Below are 16,706 nucleotides of genomic sequence, written 5' to 3'. Positions count from 1 at the left end.
GTGAATTTATTTTCAGGGCCATTAAATACATGGCAAGTTTATTCTAACCCATGGGATGTTACAGAAGACAACTTCCTCAAAAGAAGACTAACGTGACTTTAAGGATTAATCTTGGCATTCTTATGATGCATTTTGCTTTTTAACCCCCTTAATTTTAAACACACCAAAATACCACTCATTTGGGCTGTATTAATATGAAAGCCCAATTCCTGGTGGTCAGCATGCTATGGATTGGCTTAACAAATTCCTATAAACAAATTTAATGAATACATTGAAATAAATTTCCTATAGCTGGGAAAAAAATATGTTAAGCCAATCCATAGCACACCCACAGCAGTTCTTCAAGGATTGTTTAAAAGAATAAACTGGGCACTTAAGCGGGCTGTGCCATGCGACCTCGGGCACTGCCAACCGTGGGTGAGCTCTGGGTGTGCGGGCGGCCTGGTGCGGCGCTCTGCTGTGTCAACGTGTTATGATGCTGTCCCAAACCAACCTGGCTACTGGAATCCCCAGGAGTAAAGTGAAATATTCAAGGCTCTCCAGCACAGAGGATGGCTACATTGACCTTCAGTTTAAGAAAACTCCTCCTAAGATCCCTTATAAGGCCATCGCACTTGCCACTGTGCTGTTTTTGATTGGCGCCTTTCTCATTATTATAGGCTCCCTCCAGCTGTCAGGCCACATCAGCAAAGAGGGGGCAGACCAGCCGTTCCAGTCCTGATCCTTGGCATTCTGGTGTTCCTACGCGGATTTTACCACCTGCACATCACTTACTACGCATCCAAAGGCTACCGTGGTTACTCCTATGATGACATTCCAGACTTTGATGACTAGCACCCACCTAATAGCTGAGGAGAAGAGTCACAGTGGAACTGTCCCAGCTTTAAGATACCTAGCAGAAACTATAGCTAAGGATTAAGGAATTCTGCAGCTTGCAGATGTTTAAGAAAATAATGGCCAGATTTTACGGGTCCTTCCCAAAGATGTTAACTGAACCTGCAGTAGCTAATTAGGACATGCTCTGTTTTTCATCCGTTGGCCCTGGCAAGAGCTCCTGACAAGTTTTTCCACAGGAATATGTATCATGGAAGAATAGAGGTTATTCTGTAATGGAAAAGTGTTGCCTGCCATCACCCTCTGTAGAGCTGAGCATTTCTTTTAAATAGTCTTCATTGCCAATTTGTTCTTGTAGCAAATGGAAGAATGTAGTATGGCTAATTTCTTATTACTAAGTAATTTATTTAAAAAATATCTGAGTATATTATCCTCTACACTTATCCCTACCTTCATGTTCCAGTGGAAGGCTTTAGTAAAATCAAAGATCAGTGAGTTCATCTGTAATGTTTTTTTACTTGCTTTCTTATTGACAGCAACCAGGAATTTTTTTATCCTGTGGAGCAACTTTTCAAAATGTAAATACTTTCTCTGTTTAACAGCCCTTGGCCCATTCTGATCCAGTTCACGAGTAGATTGGACAGCATACAATTTGGATCATTTTGTCCCTAGTAAATCAAATGTTCTGTAGATTATTCCTTTAATGGCTGGACTTTTGACTGTTTCCTAATGAAACACGTAGATAAGTGGTTATCATTTAGAGTTTATAACCCTATTGCTAGCACCTTGTATTATGCCATCATTCTGCTCATGATTCCAAAGATCAGCCTGGATGCCTACAGGACTAGATCGCCTTAGTTTGATTCTATTTTTTAGCTTGCAAAAAGTGACTTATATTCCAGAGAAATCAAAATGTTGAAATCCAAAAAAAAAAAAAAAATTAATAAACTGCATCCTGAAGGTCTCAGGTCAGGGTTTTGGTGTGCCAACGCAGACTCCCCTCTCTATTCATGAAAGCAAGACTTTTGTCAGGCCATTCTCTACTTACAAGAAAATATTCTGTAATTCAAACCTTTATTCAATTAAACTGGCCCTCTTCTCAATGACTCAAATTAGTCATATGGTGATTGCACTTAAATTGAGCAACTGAAAGATGTCTTTAATCTCTATTATCCTTCCTGGTGGAAATTCCTTTTTTTTTTTTTTCTTTGAGATGGGGTTTTGCTCTTGTTGCCCAGGTTGGAGTGCAATGGCATGATCTCAGCTCACTGCAACTCCACCTCCCGGGTTCAAACAATTCTCCTGCCTCAGCCTCCTAAGTAGCTGGGATTATAGGCGCCCACCACCACGTGCAGCTAATTTTTGTATTCTTAGTAGAGACAGCGTTTCACTATGTTGGCCAGGCTGGTCTTGGACTCCCGATCTCAGGTTATTCACCTGCCTTGGCCTCCCAAAGTGCTGGGATTACAGGAGTGAACCACCGTGCCCTGCCAGAAATCCCATTTCTATACAGGAATTTTGCTACTTATTTGATAGGTGTTTTGAAATTGTCCATTTATGCTTCCACCCCATATAATAAAATGCATAGCCCATTTAGATAGTATTTTGACGCTATAAATCAGTCCAGCGTCCTTAAATCTTCTTTCTTCCTTTGATCCTTGAAAGCCAGAAATGATTTTGCTGACTATAAAGTGTAGTTTTGATGGAACTTTGTATATAGCCTTTCACCACATACAGGCCCCCAGTCCCACTTCACACACATAAAAATTAGGCCAATACTGTAGTGCAGTTGCCTCAGTGCCACTCAGTAACAGGATACTAACAAGTCCATGGTTCACTCTGGTAATTATCTACTTACAAATCACATGATCAAATGGGTCACCATGAAGACTTCATAGGCCAAAATACAAGTGTGTAAACTAAGGGATGCTTTTTTTTGGTCAATGATGTGGCATCAGATATAGGGGAACAATAAGGAATTTGTTGCAAAAGCTAAGTAACAGCCATAAACTTCCACCACTTTAACATTCCACCAAGTCCTGTAAAATGTGCCTACAATGGGTTATGCCAAGGACCTGGAAGCATTATAAAGTCTATAGAAATAAACTTAAACATATAATTATTTTGTCAAAAATATAATTGGAAACAAATATGCCCATGATTAAAATATGAATCCAATATTCCAATGGACATGAATTTTAATGTCTTAGAATTCAGAAAGATTTGGTGAGGAATGATTTGAATGACTGATTTTCATTTAAAAAATTAATATGAAAGTGTAAAATGATGTTTCCTTTTTCTTTCAATACACCATGGTAATAAATAAAAACATTCAAAATGTCTCTCCTTGTTAAAGATGAATAAACCTCAAAGCCTATTGAAAGACTAGATACAAGGTGCAAAGGCCTCAGATCTGCAATGTAAAAGGAAAGGCACCCTACCACCTCTTAGTCAGATGGAAACTCATCTCTTCCTCCCTCCTTTTACCGTGTCTTAACATATTCCCTAAAACATTAAGAGAGGGGAGATTAAATCAATTCCTAAAGAAAGAAAGAAATATTTAAATTCAAATTACTTTGACTGGTTGCTGGGTAATTATCCCACAATCATGGCCCTTCTGCAAAGAAGGAATCTCAGAGAACAATGAAGTGCTGACGAGGACAGCCCAGGGTGCAGGAGTACCCACTTTACAATCCAGTTTAAAGAAATACACTGGGATGGACAGAAGGGGTAGAAATCATCTAAGTAAGAAGTGTGGTAATGAAAGCTCACATTTTGGAAGCAAAGCCTTTTGATGATTTGTTTGAATAATCTTCATGATCATGAAATATTTGAGATAGTAGAAAAAAGTTTGAGAAGAATAGGTATCTTCACCAATATGGAAGGAGTAGAAGATAAACGGTTTAGAGACACTTAAAGAACAATTTGGAATATGGAATACTCAGTAAGGCAAGGGGCCAGGGTGACTTCCAATTGTAATTGGAATCTCCAAAATTTCTTGATCATATACCATTATCAGATAGAGTCTTGCTCTGTTGTTGCCCAGGCTGAAGTGCAGTGGTGTGACCATAGCTCCCTGCAACCTCAAACTCCTGGGCTCAAGCAATCCTCCTGCCTCAGCCTCCCAAGTAGCTGGGACTATAGGAAAGCACTATGATGCCCAGATAATTACGAAAGAAAAAAAATTTTTTTAGAAGCCAAGGTCTTGCTATATTGCCCAGACTGGTCTCGAACTCCTAGCCTCAAGTGATCCTCCCACCTGAGCCTCCCAAAGTGCTGAGATTATAGGTGTGAGCCACTGTTCCCAGACTATCTACTTATGTATCTGTGTGCTACTGTCAACCATTATATAAACATGGACTAATTTCCTCCCTCTTTTAAAAAAGATAACAAATAGAAGTCTTAATATTTTTTTCTTGCATCCCAAATAATTATCTTGTGCACCCCACTGGAACATTAGCACAAACTTTTAAAAATGAATTATTTCAATGCCTCTCACAGAATTGATATGCTATATGGAATGTATTAATATATTTTACCCAACCTCTTCAGTTAACCTCTCTAATCCTGGAAGTTGTAAGATCCTTGAGGACAGGATTCACCTCTGTGCCTTCCATGGTCCCTAACTGTGGCTACTTAAAATGCAATTAAGAGGCCTGGGTGAGTGAGAGCACCCAGGCAGAACAGAACTGTGTGCTTCTGTGTCAGTTACCAGAGCTCCTCAGCTGCTTGTGCCACTGGGTAAATTAATAGTAATGGTGATTATTTAAGTCTACCTCTTAAAGGACTAATTAATCTTTCTTATTAAGTACGTACATAGAAGACAGTAATCCTTATCTTACAAATGGAGAAAGAGAGGCAAGAAGGGCCTCAGGCTATTTCTGTACTTAGGCTACTAAGCACCAGTGTTAATTCATTTAATTTAGGAATTAACAACCCAACTACCACTGCTATCTCTTGCCTTCCCCTGAAAAATCCAGATGTTCTTAATTTACTTTGTTGTACCATTTTAGCAATTCTCACAATTGCTAATGAACAATTTTGATACGCCAATCAAACACAATCTGCTAGTGGTGTTCTGGCATTAGTCACACAGATTTCCTTTGACTAGTAAAGAACGCAATATGCATTCATCTATTAAGTCTTGGTTGCCTTACTTCTTTTAAGGAACGTGCCTAAGACAGAAGGTGTTCAACCATTTTGCTTCCCTGAGCCCCACTGGAAGAAGAACTATCTTGGGCCACACATAAAATACACTAATACTAACGACAGCTGATGAACTAAAACAAACAAACAAAAAACTCAAATGTTTTAAGAAAGTTTAAGAATTTGTGTTGGACTACATTCAAAGCTGTCCTGGGCCACTTGTGCCCTGCGAGCTGCGGGTTGGGCAAGCCTGGAAGATGTGATTTTTTAAAAAGGTCCATCAAATGCTGATGTGGAACAAACTACAGAATACTATGTAGCAAATGAGGCAGATTTCAGTAATAATGTGTGCCAAATGTTATATATATATAATATCTCATCGAATCCTCACAATTATAGGTATTATAAACACATACTCCCCCTTTTAACACAGGAGGACCCTGAGGCTGATGGAGTTGAGACAATTTGTCCAAGGCCACATAGCCAGCAAGTGGCAGAGCTAAGATACGAACTCAGACGGTTGGGCTCCAGAGCCTTCCTAAGTGTTGGGGAAATGAGAAAGTGGCATTTTCCTTGCAGTGACCTGTGAGGAAGCTGCAGATAACACAACTTCAAATATAGTAAAAAACAGTTCACGTACATTAAGAACTGTTTATGAGCTCTGACTTCCAATGGAGGTGAGAAAATAGTGGCAAGTGATTGTTGTGAATTTAGAATGAAAGCTTTTATTTGTGTTCATTTTGTACAAAGAACTAGTATCTGGGAGTAGAGAAAGTTACAGAGGCTATGTTGTCTCTTCCAGCATCATTATTTAGACTCAGTTACTATTGTCATGATTTACTATTATTATTTCTGTCTCTTGAAGGTCACAGAGGCACTTTTTATGCCTTCAGAACGGCACAGATTTAAGTAAAACTGCAAATGAGTTGCTCCATATATCAAGTTGACTTGTATTAAGGAGTTGATAGCTCAGTAATAGGTGGGAAAAAAAAGGGGCCCCCTGGTGGTCCCCGTTATCACTGCGGTCATGATACATTATTCTATATTTAGTTTATTTGGAAGTTCGGGTGGGCTCAGTCTTTATTTCTGACACTTTAAGGAACTAGTGCTATTTCTTTGTTTCAGGGAAAGAACAAGCTCAAAAAATGAAAATAATCACTCTTGGTATTTAAAGCTTCAGTGAGACAGTGTGAATGGCAAGTTTTGAATAAAGAAAATTCATTCATTCATTTAACAGTAATTATTTGATAATATTTATCGCACACTTATATATGGCCAAGGATTCTTTTAGGTTCCTAGGATTTAGGTGTGGCCCAAACTTGACAAAAATATCTGTCCTTATGGAACCTGTATTTCAGAATAAATATGTTATATCATTAAATTAACTAGATAGAAAGGATAGGTACTCATTATTTGATCACTTAAAATTAAGTGTTACATTTAAGAATATACTTAAGAGGATTACCTGTGGCCTAATCATTACTTTTGTAATCACACTTTATCACACATTTATTAATTCTAGATTTAGCATCTATTCTTGTTTGGAGAGAAGCTGGCAAAGACTATAAAAGTATAAAGAACAAGCTTGTGTCTATAAAATTATAAACAACACATACATTAATAGAATTCATTGAGCAAAGGGCATTAGATATTTAAAATGCATTTTAAAACTGATATAATTGAAGGTGTAATTTAATTTTAGATAATATTAACGGTAAGAAGTTTTTTTTGCTAATCTTTTATTTTAAAAAAAGACGAGATTTTTTTAAAAAATAAGAAACCCTGAATCTCAAAGAGAACAAAACCCTCAATTTGAATGTAATATAGTGATTTTGATATATATAACTTTTCATATTTACAGTTTTCTAGCTACAAACTGTGCAGTCTCATTAATATAGCAGATTAATTCTTCACCACGTTTAACTTCTAATCTCAGAAATTTCAATGATACTATATTAGTACCTGACTCCAAAAGGACTCTGGCACAATTTCCATGTAGGTAGAAAAATACAGACGCCAGATTTGCTGAATTTAGCTTTGGAATTTCCAGGAAGCAAAACATCATATAAACCCAATTTAAATATTTAATGATATAAATGCAAATCTAAGTAAACTTGGGGAAAAATAAAGGGCACAAATATCAAGCATATAACATTTTCCGTTGAAAATGCACTGATAATGAGAACCAGGCTCACTCCTTGATCGCTCTTTTTTCTCAAGAGAGGCCAAGAGGAAGCTAAATTCATTCATGTCACGAAGATGAGTTATAAAAGTGGAACGCAGCAAGTTCGTTTCAAGCACTGCCTGGCTACTTCCACATTCCATTCCCACTGTGTGTCCCCTCCTCCCCACTTCCTCCCTTGTTCATTCTTTTGTATTATTTGTCTCATCTCTCTCTTTTTCACTATTGAGCACTCTTCTGAGGGCAGAGACCATGTCTATTTCATTTGATATTATTCCACAGTACCTAGCATAGTGGTGCTCGATGCTCAGTAAATGCATGTTTAATAATAAATAAGTTAAATCAGATCTTATATATTTTTAATGAGCCCATATGCTCATCCATAATGAGACTGGAGGTAAATAGCTTCTTCTCAGTCCATCACTGAATTGTCTCACTTTCCTCTTGGCATTTGATACTGCGAGTGACCCACTGCTTCTTGAATCAGTCTCCTCCCAGGTATCTGGGATGTGTGCTCTGACCAGGCTACTGTTTCCTCATTCCTGTGGAAATGCAACAATATCAAACCCCCTCTTTTTGAACTCCTTTGTTACTTAAAGTCATCATTTCACAATGCTCCCGATTGCTTGTGTTTGCCATTTTGCTTGCTTCGTTGGACTTGTAAGCTCCTTGAGTGAGGGGGTTTTACATATTATACATCTTTATACTTCCTATTTTGCCCACCAGTGTGCTTCCACCCCACAGATGCTCTGCAAATACAGAAGTTTTGATTGCTGATTACAAGTGGTGAGACTAGAGCTTTGAAAGGAAGGAGGATTCTCAAACATGCAGGAAACTCACCATGAGGCACAAAAGAATTGAGGTGACTGGGTCCTGTGTTGGGGCCTACAGCAGGGTCAGCGGAAACTCTTTGACTAATACAGAGTGGGTGGCGTCATTAAAAAATTCTCTGGCTTCGTCCCTGGGACCCTGTGCCCAGACACTGTTGTATCGGTCCTTTAACCTGAGAGAGCCAGTCTTTCTTTTGGTGGTCCAATCAGCCCTGTACTACTAATGACTGAGGTGAGTGCAGTAGGGGTCCTCTGTTTCGGCTGGTGAAAGGGTTGAATGGAATAGGCCCACCATGCAGTGAAGTGGAGAACGTGGCAGGAAGAAACAGTTCCACTGGGTGTTGACCATGATACACCTGGCCACCCTGGAAAACAGAGTACATGGTAAGGACTAGGAGTCCCATTAGTGGGGCTTGACATGAGGACAGTTACCTTCTCAATTGTCCCTGGGGTTGATGCAGTTTAGGGTAGAGTGAGTCAAATTAAGATTCAAACTTATCCTCAACATCTCAGCTCACTCCCTTCACCCCATCTGCCATCTTTTGCTCTCACAGGGAGTCCAGGCAAATTGTCATTTTATCTGTGCTCAGCTGGGATATTACCATGTTATTCCCTCTTGCTCCATTTGCCAAATATCCTCCTTCATGGCATTTAAAAAATCACCCATTCATTCTTCATCACATGTTTAATGAGCATCTTATATGTGCTATGTTTTTCTAGGTGCAGGGATAAAACAGTGACCAAAATAGCCCAAATCCTTGCTTTCACGGAGTGTATATTCTGACCTGAATCTCATTTCCAAGACACATTCTTCCAATTAAGTAGCAACAGCAGCAGTTAATATATAAAATCTTTGCTGACCTTTATCGAGCACTAACTACAGCTGAAATACTGGGCTAAATGCTCATTCATAATCCCAGGTGGGATTATGGCAGGTATTATTAGGAAACATTTTAAATAACTTTTTATTTGGAAATAATTATAGATTCACAGGTAGTTGTAAAAAAATGTATAGAGTGGTCCCATACACCCTTTACCTAACCTCCTCCAGTGATAACATCTTGCACAACTATAGTACAACATTAAAACTAGGAAGTTGCCATTGGTACAATCTATGGAACTCATTCAGATTTCACCAGTTATATGTGCACCTATTTGTGCTTGTGCATAGTGTGTGTGTAGTTCTAAGAAGTTTAATTATATGTGTAGCTTCATGTAACCACCACTGCAATCAAGATAATTAACTATAACATCATCACAAGACTCTCTTGTGCCACCCCTGTCTACACCCATTCCCACCCCTGCCTGCTAATCCCTGGTAACTACTAATCTGTTACTAATTTCTATAATTTCATAAATGTTACATAAATGGAAAAATGTCATATGTATACTTTTCAGGTTTGCTTTTTCCATTTAGTATAATTTCCTTAGGGTCTAAGTTATTGTATGTATCAACAGTTTGTTCCTTTTTATTTAGTAATATTTCAAGGTATGGCTATACCATAGTTTAATGACCTACATGTTGAAAGGCATTTGGATAGTTTACCGTTTTGGGCTATTGTCACGAAAGCTGCTATGAATATTCATGTACAAGTTTCTGTGTAAACATGTCCAATTTTATATGCCCAAGAGTACAATTGCTGGATCATACAGTAAGACCATGTTTTGTTTTAAAAAACTGCCCAACTATTTTCCAGAGCGCTATAACATTTTACATTCTTCTCAGCAATGTGTGCATGATGAAGTGTTTCTGCTTTCTAGTAGCATTTGATATTATCACCATTTTGAAATTTTATTCATTCTAAAGGTGCAGTGATATCTCATTGTGGTATCATAGATGTTTATTTTCATTTTTATTTTTGTAAAGACAGCATCTCACTATGTTGCCCAGGCTGGTCTTGAACTCCTGGGCTCAAGTAATGCTCCCACCTCAGCCTACTGAATAGCTGGGGTTACAGGTGATCAACTTTATTGTAGTATTAGCATGAATTTCTGTAATGGCTTATAATGTTGAACATCTTTTCTTGTGCTTATTTGCCATTTGTGTATCTCTTCAGTGAAATGTTTGTGTATATATTTTTCCATTTTCTAATTGGATTGTTTGCTTCTTTAGTGTTACATTTTGTGAGTTCCTTGTATATTCTAGATATAAGTCCTTTGTCAGATATGTGGTCTGCAAATATTTTCCCCCGTCTTTAATGTGTACTTTCACTCTCTAAAAATGGTTTTTGACAGAGCAAAAGTTTTTAATTTTGATGAGGTTAAACTTCATCAAATTTTCCTTTTATGGATCAGTTTTAGGTAGCAAGTCTAAGAACTCCTGTAGTAGTGAAGAACTTAGTGAACTTAGTGAACACTCCTAGTGTTCCGTGTTGAAGATTTTCTAATTTTTTTCCTAGATGTTTTATAATTGTATGTCAAGGTCCATTTTTTGCCCATGGCTTTTCCATTGGTATTATGCCATATATTTATCTGTACCTCAATGGATGCAAATATACCCATTTTAAAGATCAGGGGTAAAAGGCTGAGTGAGGTTAACTAACTCGCCCACAGCAATACAGGTAGTATGAGGTACTGGGACTGAAATGCAGGCAACCTAACTTGAAACCACAGCCTCTTTTTTTTTTTTTTGAGACAGAGTTTTGCTCTTGTTGCCCAGGCTGGAGTGCAATGGTGCAATTTCAGCTCACCACAATCTCCACCTCCTGGGTTCAAGCAATTCTCCTGCTTCAGCCTCCTGAGTAGCTGGGATTACAGGCATGTGCCACTATGCCAGGCTAATTTTGTATTTTTAGTAGAGATGGGGTTTCTCCATGTTGGTCATGGCTGGTCTCAAACTCCCGACCTCAGGTGATCTGCCCACCTCAGCCTCCCAAAGTGTTGGGATTACAGGTGTGAGCCACTGCACCCGGCCAAAACCACAGTCTCTTAATGACTTTATTTGCCTGCTCTAAGGCATATATCTCTCTTTGCATTCCCCAAGTAAACATAAAACACACTGAATTCACCCTCTATGTGGGACAGAACAAAATGTATTCAGAAAATAGAAGTCATCTAATCTTTATGGAACTATTTAGGGAAACCTGGAGCTTTAATCATTAGCATTGCTTTGAACAAAAACTACATGATTTAAAAAATAAATGATTATTTTCAATGTCATGCATCTTTCTAATCTTGTTAAGACAAGAGTTATCTAATCTTATAAAGTATAAGATACAAAAATAGAGATGAAATTGAGATCTACCATTAAGTAAGGTTACCACCCAATTTTTGCTGATGAAGTAGTAATGGATTGATGATGCTGGAGATTTACCCTTAAAATAAAAATTCTGGTTCCAGACAGTAGCTGTGGTCTCCTAGGACATATCTTATCTGTTATCTGTCAATAGAGCAACGGAAATTGTGCACTATTGAAAACAGATGTAGCCTCACAGTCAGAGAGATGGAAAAGATGTGCTCTGGAAGTCCTCACTGCATTACTGTCAAATGAAGCCAGGAGGTACTGATATTATATATTATAGTCAGCACCAACTTCTTGGCCAAATGTTCAGCACTATTTTCATTGTTGGAATTAAAAATCTGTTCTAGAATTAGGGGAAAAATGACATGAGCAATATCCCATTAAAAAGATTTTTTTCTTAGTTACTGCTGGCTCTGAAATTTTGGCTTTAGCCAATAGAAACTTCTCAAGATGGTTCTGGTGGGCATTTTGTTTTGTAGCAGGTCCCATGGCATAAGCTTATCGCCCAGAGAGCATCTTAAATGTTGTTAATAATCATACAATACTGCATAATATTATCACTGAAAGTTTACTACTTACTAAATTATAGGAATGTTGGATATCTTTGGAAAGGGTTTAATTAACTTACAAAAAAAATATACTGGACCTATGGGAAAATGACACTTGCCAATGAAAGAAAATCCAGTTCCGAAGTGAAAGACTGTGCTTATGTTGACATTTCTCTCAAAATAATGAGTTTTCATTCTCCAAGTTCTTATAATGAAAAATTTAAAACATACGAAAAGCTCAGAATAGCCAGAGTTCCACCATTAGATTCATTTTTAACATTTTCTATGTTGGCTTTACCAATACGTCTATATTAATAATTCTTTATGAGTAATTTTAAAGTAAACTGCAGACGCCACGACATCTTTGCCTTTAAACATTTCATATGTTTATCTTCTCAGGATATGGACATTCTTCTATATAGTCATAACAACCATGTGTGCACGTTTTGTATGTATGCAATAGGTGACTTCTTGCCTTAGCAGGTTAACATCTACTACTGGTGTTTATTTTTTGACATGGTTAATCTTCTTGGTGTTTACACTTTTATCCCCATGGTTAGTTATTAAATACATGTAATACAGAGTATCTGTTTTATTTGTTAAGATCTCCTCCCTTCCGTACTTTGCAACCAACCCCTGAGGGCAAATCAACAAAAGTCATTTAGTTCATTAAAAACAAAATTGCTCTAGACAAAAGTACCCATTTGCTGACTGCTGTTTGGTATTGGCTGGGCATGGTGGTGGGTGCCTCTAGTCCCAGCTACTCAGGAGGCTGAGGTAGGAGAATAATCACTTGAACCCAGGAGGCAGAGGTTGCAGTGAGCCAAGATCACATCACAGCACTCCAGCCTGGGCGACAGAGTGAGTAAAGACAAGGTTTCACCATGTTGGCCAGGCTGGTCACGAACTCCTGATCTCAAGTGATCCACCTGCCTCGCCTCTCAAAATGCTGAGATTACAGGTGTTAGCCATGATGACTGGCCGGTGCTAGGGTTTTTAATTTGGAAACTATAGTCTGAATTTAGGTGGGGGGACAGTTTGTGAAATTTCTGACACTGTCAAGTTTTGTGTGTAAATAAACTTTTAGGAGGCAGGGGGAAGAGTGTCCATAACTTTCATCAGAGTCTTAAAAGTATTAAGAATCACTGATTTAAGGCTTTCAAAATACCCTTTGGAAGCTGGAAGATATTATTTGGAATATTATTGGGAAAAATTATTTGGAATATCTTCCAGCATCCAAAGGGTATGTATCTTGAAAGCCTAAATAATATCCAAATAACACTAATAGTGTTAGTATCAAATGCTAACTGATGGAGAGGAGGAATTCCAAAAGGACCCATGTAGCCCATCCAATTGACAGCCTGGTGCCACTGAAATGGGTTCTGGCACAGGCAAAGAACAGAGCAGAAGGCAGCACAAAGTATTTTACTCACACTGACAAGTTCTCAATTAGTTCAAGCTCTTCAGGAAAAAGATCTGAATGTCACTGCAGGTGGTCCAACTCTATTCAGTGGGCAGAGACTGGGCAGGGTGCCGGAGGTCTGCTCTGGGTATCAGGCACCAATGTTGCCCAACTGTGTTTGTTCTAACCGTTGCCCCTCTGTAGGCTTTGGTAGTCTTGAGGGTGGTTTACATCTGTGATTGCATTCACCTTGAAAAAACGCACAAGGGGGAAGCAGAAAAACCCAAAACAAATGAGAAAAAGTCTCTTTTTTACCTGACTGGTCATTTTGGAAATGGGTACACTTCCTTGTAAATACCAAAGGAAATAAAGGCATGGAGAAGTACCAGGCACAGTGTGTGGTGTTTTACATAGTTGTTTCACATAGTTGTTTCCTAGTTTTAGAACGATCAGTATCTCCTTAGCATCTTTGTTTCACAACTGGAAGGAAGTGAAGCTCAAAGTGATGGAGCAACCGGATGGCATAAAGACAGCATTTACTCAGTGAGCAGGGCTGAGATTAGAACCTGTGTTGGTAAAATGCCGTTTCCCATCACACTTTGTTGTTTTATAAATATGTGGTGGGAGAGGATAGGTGTGGAATACACAAATGCAAAAGAACAATCAACCAGTGAAGTCCACCTGTACTGGGGGGTAGTTTGCTTGCTGTGCTTTATTTTGTGCTAGCTTCTGTTGAAAAATGTACAGTGAGAGAGAAATCAATAACACTTAGCATTCAAATTACTTGATTTAAATGCATTATTCATTTAATATTTATAGCTCCATAAGGATTCTCAATCCATTTTACTGCTGGAGAAAGACAGGCTCAGCAAGAAGAGTAAATAGCCCAAGGCCTCAGATGCAATACCTTGTAAAGTTGGGGGCCATACCCAGGGCTGTCTCGTCCCTGCAGGCCTGAGGTTATAGGTCAGGTGAGATTGGAGAATTGTTAACCTCTGTGTGGGCACAGACTTTCAGACCACTGGAGAGCAATGAGTTGGAGAAAAAGGTTATTTTCCTCCAATGCCCTCTTATAGTCAATGCACACATTCTTGACTGGTTTTACAGGAAATCAAATTTTAGTAAGTTGAATTTACCTTTATTGCCAATGGATATTCATTTGGCAGATGATTCTAATACTTTCTTTCTACCTGCTCTCTCTACTGAATAAAAAATCCACAAGTAAGCATTTAAACATCCTGGGAGATCTAAGGGAATTTCTATTTTGTTTGTTTTTTTTGTAATGGAATAGTTATTTCCCAATGAGTTAGATTGTGACATTTTTATTTCTAATATTAAATATTAAAAATGGAGTATAATTCAAAAGGGTAAAGCTACAGGACGACACTCAGAATAAGGGGAAATATTTTAAAGAGTCATGACTCTACCGATGACTAGTTCTGTGGCCCTCACAAGTTACTGGAGGGCTCTAAGCCTCAGTACCTACACATAGAAAACATGGATGACAGCTATCTCAGAGGGTTGTTTAATCATCAGATTAAATAAGATGACATATATAAAATTCTTGGATCCCTACAGGCACTCAATAAACAGAAACAAGAAAATAAAATAAGAATCTCCAACTGGAGCAATTAGCTATCTAAACTTGGAGATGGCAGGTAGCCAAATTAGAATTTCTACCTCTGAACAAATCCTGAATCGCTCTGAAGCTTAGGCCAACAATTTCAGTTTATTTCAGTTTCACATAAATATCAAGAACAGGGCAAGTCAATCATTATCATCCCAGATGGGAACATAATCTGCTTCAATTTCTCCATGGTCTTATCAAATGATCACTATTCTGCAGTTGCAAGTTCCCCCCTGCCCCCAACACAAAGATTCTCTCCCACAGATCTTCATTCCCTTTCCTCCTCCATAATAACTTTGTTAAAAAGTACCACTTTATTATAGGTAATTGAGTGGATTTTCTAACTTTATTAGTTAATTGTGGTAGTTTGCAAAATGGCTGCAATTCTTCTCTTCCTTAGAATGAAGTCCTTTTGCAATGGTGACTTCTCAGGTCCCTCTATCAGTAGGTAAAGTTTGTTTTCCTCCCCCTTGTTTTAGATTAATCTTGTGACTTGCTTTGACCAACAGAATATGGTAGAATTTCTCAGCTTAGTCCTCAAGAAGCCTTGCATGCCTCCAGAAGGTCCTTATACTTCTGCCCAGCTGCCATCTGAACAAGCCTGGGGTGCCCTGCCAGCTGCCCCCCACCATGCCAGCCATCATCTGGTCAGAGGACAGAACTTACCACTAAACAGGGAGGCAGGTATGTTGGGGCTGTGTATGTGCATGGGACACACCCAGGTGTTTTTCTTACCAATAATCTTGTATGGACATAAGGGTCATATTGGTAATATCTGGATAACCTATTGCCATCTGTAATGACGACAGCATTTTGCCTTAGCAATTCCCAAGTCTCACATAGGGAAACTGAGATAGACACATCTCCTCTAATATAAAAGCTTAACTAAGATGAGAGCCAATGGTTTATAAGCTCTGCGGAATTCATTTATTCACAATGTTATATTCACAGAGGAAGTAAACCAACCTTTAAAACATAAGGCATAGTAGAGGCAGGAAAGACTAAGAGAAAGAAAACAGTTTTTTGTTAACTTGGAAAACCTACAAATATTTATTCTGTTAATCAAGCCCCAAACCATATGCCCTCTTAAAAATATGCTTGTGAATGGATTTCTAAGATCCTTCATGCTTCAGCATAGTAACTTGAGTTTATTAGATGAATGAAGAAATTAAAACTGCCTGGTTCTTTCAGTTGATAACCTAATAAATAAGGAAAACCTTTTTTCTCTGTTGAAATCACAAAATAAAATTATGACCATAACATATTTAAGCAGTCAAAAAGCATTATGTCTTATACAATTTTAATCTGCCTGGAACCTTTCCATGAAAGCATCATCAGTTTTATCTAAAAATGGCTCTCCTGCTGTTATTAATCCATGTGCCTTGCTGAGTACTCACTGCATAAAGAAGAGCAGATTCATTTGGAAAATAAGTTGAATCTTTATCTTTTCATATATTAAAGTTGGGTGCCTTTCTCTCTGTACTGCTACAAAAAACACCTTCATATTACTTGGGTTTAAGTTGTTTAAAAAATTTTGAAAGCATAAACTAATATTTATGTTCTCTGACCATAAAAGCTACACAAGTTGACTGGAAAGTATAGGCCTTGATAAGGGGTTGGCAGAGCCAGGACAAGGATGAGATGAATGCCTCACTTTGTCTCCTGGACAAAATTTAAGGCGGTACCAAAAAACTCAGTATTATAGATAAATGACATAATGCAATATTTCAAAAAATAAAAATTAGTGCAAAATAAAATCTACAATGAACAAAATGTCAAGATTTTAAGTAAAGCCAGCTCTTACCTTGCACTTGAATCTTCCCTACTCACCTTACCCTAATCCTGGCCCTGGTTTCAATAAAACTTTATTTACAAGAATAAGCAGCTGGTTCATGA

General features: G+C 38.1%; 1 protein-coding gene and 1 pseudogene across 2 annotated transcripts in view; one reads left to right on the top strand and one right to left on the bottom strand.

Moving 5' to 3' along the window:
• Nucleotides 1-16,706, bottom strand: part of SLC24A2 (solute carrier family 24 member 2) — a 265,252-nt gene that overhangs the window by 107,677 nt on the left and 140,869 nt on the right. The gene's annotated exons all lie outside the window — the stretch shown is intronic.
• Nucleotides 390-1,772, top strand: LOC112608129 (annotated as a pseudogene). Its single transcript, XR_003115949.1, has one exon. The product of XR_003115949.1 is annotated as a transmembrane protein 230 pseudogene (transcript).

This window comes from Theropithecus gelada, chromosome 15 (genome assembly GCF_003255815.1).
Source record: "Theropithecus gelada isolate Dixy chromosome 15, Tgel_1.0, whole genome shotgun sequence".
Lineage (NCBI taxonomy): Eukaryota > Metazoa > Chordata > Mammalia > Primates > Cercopithecidae > Theropithecus > Theropithecus gelada.
The sequence above is the reverse complement of the archived record's forward strand: the minus strand, read 5'-3'. Positions and strand labels throughout refer to the sequence as shown.